Genomic DNA, 7517 nt, shown 5'->3' with positions numbered 1-7517 from the left:
TGTGCCCTGCACTTTAATTTATCTTCAACATTGCACTTCTGTCGTTGTGTGTCGCCGAACTACTTGCGCAGTTTCACCTGAATTTTTCCCAGCTTGTGAACTTCTCCACGTTGTTCTAATACGGTTACTTGGCAGCGCCCTCCAAGTAGAAAAATACGTTAGCCAAACACACGACAGATTGCGATCTATTGAATATGGCTCGAACTCGGGTTTCTCGCAACGTAAACGGTGGCTCTGTCGTGGCCTGATGGGAGCCACTGTGTTGTCGATAATGTGCGGTATCACAAGTTCCCACACCCAGTGTCTCCACCACAATAATGTCACGGTAGAAGAACGTTTACTGAGCACTTGCACATGCAAGAGCGCGGAGTGAACTGCCTCCGGAAGAAACACATACAGTATATTTACAGCTACAGATCATTACAGTACAATGATTCTTGATACTTGCGGATAGTTCTAGAATGCACTCGAACCGAATATACACTCCTGGAAATTGAAATAAGAACACCGTGAATTCATTGTCCCAGGAAGGGGAAACTTTATTGACACATTCCTGGGGTCAGATACATTACATGATCACACTGACAGAACCACAGGCACATAGACACAGGCAACAGAGCATGCACAATGTCGGCACTAGTACAGTGTATATCCACCTTTCGCAGCAATGCAGGCCGCTATTCTCCCATGGAGACGATCGTAGAGATGCTGGATGTAGTCCTATGGAACGGCTTGCCATGCCATTTCCACCTGGCGCCTCAGTTGGACCAGCGTTCGTGCTGGACGTGCAGACCGCGTCAGACGACGCTTCATCCAGTCCCAAACATGCTCAATGGGGCACAGATCCGGAGATCTTGCTGGCCAGGGTAGTTGACTTACACCTTCTAGAGCACGTTGGGTGGCACGGGATACATGCGGACGTGCATTGTCCTGTTGGAACAGCAAGTTCCCTTGCCGGTCTAGGAATGGTAGAACGATGGGTTCGATGACGGTTTGGATGTACCGTGCACTATTCAGTGTCCCCTCGACGATCACCAGTGGTGTACGGCCAGTGTAGGAGATCGCTCCCCACACCATGATGCCGGGTGTTGGCCCTGTGTGCCTCGGTCGTATGCAGTCCTGATTGTGGCGCTCACCTGCACGGCGCCAAACACGCATACGACCATCATTGGCACCAAGGCAGAAGCGACTCTCATCGCTGAAGACGACACGTCTCCATTCGTCCCTCCATTCACGCCTGTCGCGACACCACTGGAGGCGGGCTGCACGATGTTGGGGCGTGAGCGGAAGACGGCCTAACGGTGTGCGGGACCGTAGCCCAGCTTCATGGTTGCGAATGGACCTCGCCGATACCCCAGGAGCAACAGTGTCCCTAATTTGCTGGGAAGTGGCGGTGCGGTCCCCTACGGCACTGCGTAGGATCCTACGGTCTTGGCGTGCATCCGTGCGTCGCTGCGGTCCGGTCCCAGGTCGACGGGCACGTGCACCTTCCGCCGACCACTGGCGACAACATCGATGTACTGTGGAGACTTCACGCCCCACGTGTTGAGCAATTCGGCGGTACGTCCACCCGGCCTCCCGCATGCCCACTATACGCCCTCGCTCAAAGTCCGTCAACTGCACATATGGTTCACGTCCACGCTGTCGCGGCATGCTACCAGTGTTAAAGACTGCGATGGAGCTCCGTATGCCACGGAAAACTGGCTGACACTGACGGCGGCGGTGCACAAATGCTGCGCAACTAGCGCCATTCGACGGCCAACACCGCGGTTCCTGGTGTGTCCGCTGTGCCGTGCGTGTGATCATTGCTTGTACAGCCCTCTCGCAGTGTCCGGAGCAAGTATGGTGGGTCTGACACACCGGTGTCAATGTGTTCTTTTTACCATTTCCAGGAGTGTAGAAATTAAAACTGTACAGCCCAGGTGAGTTTTGAACTCACGACACTCCATGCAACAGTTTAGCATCATAACCACTACACCACAGAGCTATTCAGCTTCTTCTGCGACATTATAAGATTTTTTTTAAAAAGATGTTTAAGTGGAATTTAGTTGCAGTACCAGACACGTTAACCCGCCCGGTTGGCCGTGCGGTCTAAGGCAAGGCTTTCCAGGCGGGAAGGAGCGCCAGTCCCCGGCACGAATCCGCCCGGCGGATTTGCATCGAGGTCCGGTGAGCCGGCTAGTCTGTGGATGGTTTTTAGGCGGTTTCCCATCTGCCTCGGCGAATGCTGTCTTACTCCGCCTCAGCTACACTATGTCGGCGATTGCTGCGCAAACACGTTCCCCAAGAAAGCGTACACCACCATTACTCTACCACCCAAACATAGATTCAAAATGGCTCTGAGCACTATGGGACTAAACATCTGTGGTCATCAGTCGCCTAGAACTTAGAACTAATTAAACCTAACTAACCTAAGGACATCACACACATCCATGCCCGAGGCAGGATTCGAACCTGCGACCGTAGCAGTCGCGCGGTTCCGGACTGAGCCGCCTAGAACCTCTAGAACACCGCGGCCGGCGCGCAAACATAGGGGTTACACTCGTCTGGTGTGAGACGTTCCCTGGGGGGTCCACCGGGGACCGAACCGCACAGTAACCCTGGGTTCGGTGTGGGGTGGCGGAGGGGTGAAGTGGACTCATGTGGTCGTCGTAGGGTTGCGGACCACTGCGGCTGCTGCGGGGACGGAGCCTCTCCGTCGTTTCTAGGTCCCCAGTTAACTTTACAAAACATAACATCAGACCCGTTTAATGGTAATAAACATAACTTTGTATGAATATTTGTATCTACCTATTTAGAGGTCCACATTTTCAGAGGTCGTAAAGAAAGGACTGGTGATGAATTGTTCGAGGATGGAACGACCGAGCACATTACCTATTCAAAATTGCTAAGCAGAACCAAACTGAGAGCTTGTTGCCGACCATTTCCTTTCATTCCTTACGTATATTTTTTACTTAAGAATCATGTTCGGTTGATCGGCCGATTATCTTCGAACAATGACGTCGTGACGTCGGCAGTAGCTTCAATGGTTTGATTAATATCGTTCTTAACGATATTTGTAGGCGGTGACCTCATAATTACGTGATATGTAATTTTCATCTTTTGACAGTCATCATCAGTTTCATTTATATATATTTTTTGCTCAGGTTTGTCGCTCTTGAACGTCTCTCTCTCCCGTCATGGAACTGAATAATAATCAGTATATTTATTTGACGCGACATACTGGGAAAAGTTTTCATAATAGTAATTTCTCAGGCCTTTCTCTTTACTACAAAATTCTAGCGGGAAACGCTTCACAGCGCAGGCCACAAGAAATCTCTGCAACATGAAATCTTGCAGCCACGGCAGTAGAACTTTAATCATTTAGTGTTACTTTATGAATACAGTAAATTACCTTTAACTGGATATCGTAAAGCTCTTTACGGTTATGCAGTGACAAGGAAATGGATTCAGCTGACAGTCCGAATTAACGACCAATAAGCCTGCTTGTTCAGACACCAGACAAGCAAGGGAAGCAGTAGTTGAGATGGCAGTCTACATATAGATCTACATGATTACCTTGCAATTCACAGTTAAGTGGCTGGCTGAGGGTCGATCGAACCACCTTCGAGCTCTTTCTCTACCGTTCCACTCTCTAATAGCGTGCGGGAAAAACTAACACTTAAATCTTTCCGCGCGAGCTGTGATTTCTCTTTTTTATTATGATGGTCATTTCTCCCTATGTAGGTGAGCGCCTACAAAATATTTACGCATTCGCAGGGGAAAGTTGCTGAATGAGATTTCATTAGAAGATCCTGCCGCAACGAAAAACGCCTTTGGTTTAATGATTTCCAACCCAATTCGCGTCTCACATCTGTGGTATTCTCTGCCCTATCTCGCGAGAGTGCAAAACGAGCTGTCCTCCCCCGAATTTTTCCGATGTCTTCCGTCAGCCTTATCTGATGCGGACCCCACAGCGCGCAGCGATACTCCAGAAGAGGGCGGACAAGTGTAATGTAGGCAGTCTCTTTAGTAGACACATAGCACTTTCTAAGTGTTCAAAGTCTTTGGAGCGCTTTCACCACAACATTGTCTGTGTGTCCGTTCCAACTGAAGTTATTCGTAATCATAAGCACTAAATATTGAACTCACGACCGTTAGTTTTTTGTGATTTATTGTGTAACCGAAATTTAGCAGATTCCTTTTAGTACTCAAATAGACGATTTCACACTTTTTGTTATTTACAGTCAATTGCCACTTTTCGCACTATAAAGTCATCTTACCTAAATCATTTTCCAATTGGTTTGATCTTCTGGGGAGTTTACAAGACGGGAATCTATGAGGGCTACTCAGATTGTCTCTTAAATCTTTTATATGGATCAGGAATAGCAGAGGGCCTATAAATCTTCCTTGAGGAATGCAGAATATTGTTTCTGTTTTACTTGAAGACTTTCCGTCAGTTGCTACGTACTGAGACTTTTCCGAGAGGAAATCAAGAATCAATTCGCACAACTGAGACGATAATCCATAGGCACGCAATTTGACTTAAAGTCGCTAGTTGAGGAACTGTGTCAAAAGCCTTCTGGAAACCTAAAAAGTACGAAGTCAATTTGAGATCCCCTGTCGATAGCACTCTTTACTCCGTAAGAATAAAGAGCTGATCTTCTGAATCCGTGTCGGCTACTTGCCAACAAATCGTTATCTTCGAGGTAATTCATGATGTTCGAACACAGTACACGTTCCAAAATCCAAATGGAAAACTGCGTTAGTGAATTGGGTCTGTAATTCTGCTGATTACTCTTATTTCCTTTCATGAGTATTGGGCTGACCTTGCAACTTTGTAATCTATCCCCGAGGTTATTCCATCAAAACTGAACAGGCAATAAAAGAAACTAAGGAGGAATTTGGAAAGAGAATTCAAGTTTCGGAAAGTTTATCGGTGACTTTATATTTCTGTTAGAGATAGCAAAGGACTTGGAAGAGCAGTTGAGCAGAATGGATAATGTTTTTAACAGAGATTATATGGTGAACTTCAAGGAAAGGAATGTTGTCGTATTAAATCAAGCGATGCTCGGGAAATTAGGTTAGGAAACAAGACACTAAAACGAGTAACTGAGTTTTGCTATTTGGGCAAAAAAACAAATGATGACGGTCGAAGTAGAAATTACATAAGATGTGGGCTGGTTATAGCAATAAAAGTTTTTCTGGAAGAGAGAAATTTGCTAACATCTAATATAAATTTAAGTACTTATATGGATATGGTGTCTGTTCTTTCGGAAATCTCCGAAAGAACAGACACCATATCCATAAAAGTATATAGTTCTGGCAACACCGGCCATGACCTTCTTCTTCTGTGAGGATGCACACATATTTCCCGAACTCTTACGGGACTTGGTAAGAATGTCTTCCACGAGTAATGAGTGTGTTGGGGTGGGACACTACGAATGCAGTGTGTGGACATACAAGGTGAGAATGTGGGTCTCGCGGGAGGCGTGCATGAAATAGTCCCTGTAGTCGCACTATCATCTGTGCCCTCAGTGGCTCAGATGGATAGAGCGTCTGCCATGCAAGCAGGAGATCCCGGGTTCGAGTCCCGGTCGAGGCACACATTTTCACTTGTCCCCGTTGATATATATCAACGCCCGTCAGCAGCTGAAGTTATTAAATTAATTGTAATAAATTTAAGTGTTAGGAAGTCGTTTCTGGACGTATTTGAATGGAGTGCAGCCTTTTACGGAAATGAAACGTGGACGAAAGCACTTCAGACCAAGTAAGATGCTACAAAAGAATGTTGAAAATTAGAGAGGTACATCGAGCTACTACGAGGAGGTACTGAATCGATCTCGGGAAGAAAGAAATATGTGGCAGACACTGACTAAAAGAAGGCGTCCGTTCATAAGACTTATCGTGAGATGTCAAGGAACTGTCAGTTTAGTACGACTAATGGAAGGAATTGTGTGCAGGTGAAAACTGTTGTGGGAGACCAAAGCGGGAATACAGGAAGCATGTTCAAGTGGACTTTAGCTGTGGTAGTTATGTAGACATGAAGAGGCTTGCACAGGATCGAGAGACGTGTAAAGCTGCGTCAAACCTGGCTCCGGACTGAAGACCAGAACAAAAAAAAGCTTGCATCTCAGTTTTAAGATGTTCAGTATGAATATGAGGTGAACATGAAAACATACTTCAGTTGCGCTTTCAAGTACACTAGAAGTCGACACATTAACAGGGCCGGCCGGTGTGGCCGTGCGGTTAAAGGCGCTTCAGTCTGGAACTGCGTGACCGCTCCGGCCGCAGGTTCGAATCCTGCCTCGTGCATGGATGTGTGTGATGTCCTTAGGTTAGTTAGGTTTAAGTAGTTCTAAGTTCTAGGGGACTGATGACCACAGATGTTAAGTCCCATAGTGCTCAGAGCCATTTGAACCATTTGAACCATTAACAGGAAATAAGCCAAACATGACCCGCACATATCACTGAGTAATCGCGAACTATAGCTTTCCCGTGTAAGAATATACCTTCCGTGAATTGAAGTAATGGATTGGATCGAAACGGGCTCGCCAATTCGACAGACGTATGTGCTGTTGGTTTCAAGGTACCTTACCAAGGCGATTTACACTAAGTCATCCATGTTGGAGCAGAGAATTTATCAAGTTAAATAAGCTACCGTATTCAAAACATTAAATCAGTTTCACTTTCTCGATTATACAAGGATTCTCGGATAGCCTCTGACTGTGGCTGTGGGGCTGTTTCACATAAACAAAAATAATTTCTGCTACCTGTGACTTTATGAATGTTGTTTTATTTTTTTAAGTGTGGCGAGTTTAGAGACTTTATTTATTCTGGGTCATCATAATACTGAGCTGTACTATCAGGAATAAAATACTTAATACTAATCATCTGATTTGCATCCAGGGGCCGGCCGGTGTGGCCGAGCGGTTCTAGGTGCTTCAGTCTGGAACCGCGGGACCGCTACGGTCGCAGGTTCTAATCCTGCCTCGGGCATGGATGTGTGTGATGTCCTTAGGTTAGTTAGGTTTAAGTAGTTCTAAGTTCTAGGGGACTGATGACCTCAGTAGTTAAGTCCCATAGTGCTCAGAGCCATTTGAACCATTTTTTGCATCCAGGAGCTTCTGTTTCTGTTTCTTGTGTTCAATAATTTATAAATTACTCACGTGTTGCTAAATCCAGTGGGTAGGCTAAAGGTTACTAATTCGAAGCGCTACAATGTTAGCTTGTCTCTCTTTATCCATGCATGCTAGCAAGAATGTCCCCTTATTGCTTGATTACACAATTACAGAACAACCACTGCAAGCGGTCGCAGCCATAAAAAAGAAAACAAAACAAAAAAAATTGTACCGCCAAGGAATTATCCGAATGGGATACGGAGCGGTAGACGTGGTGTCTACGTACAGACAAACAAATGATTAGAATATCAGAAATGTTCAAATGTGTGTGAAATCTTATGGGACTTAACTGCTAAGGTCGTCAGTCCCTAAGCTTACACACTACTTAACCTAAATTATCCTAAGGACAAACAGAAA

The 7517-nt window shown here is 45.9% G+C and overlaps 1 non-coding gene across 1 annotated transcript; it reads left to right on the top strand.

The window, feature by feature from the left end:
- Window positions 1-5509: 5509 nt before the first annotated feature.
- On the top strand, window positions 5510-5584 carry Trnaa-ugc. Its single transcript has one exon. It is a non-coding gene; the product is annotated as a tRNA-Ala (tRNA).
- Window positions 5585-7517: the final 1933 nt, after the last annotated feature.

Source organism: Schistocerca americana, chromosome 2, assembly GCF_021461395.2.
Source record: "Schistocerca americana isolate TAMUIC-IGC-003095 chromosome 2, iqSchAmer2.1, whole genome shotgun sequence".
In the NCBI taxonomy this organism is placed as follows: domain Eukaryota; kingdom Metazoa; phylum Arthropoda; class Insecta; order Orthoptera; family Acrididae; genus Schistocerca; species Schistocerca americana.
This window is presented reverse-complemented; position numbering and strand designations above follow the sequence as displayed.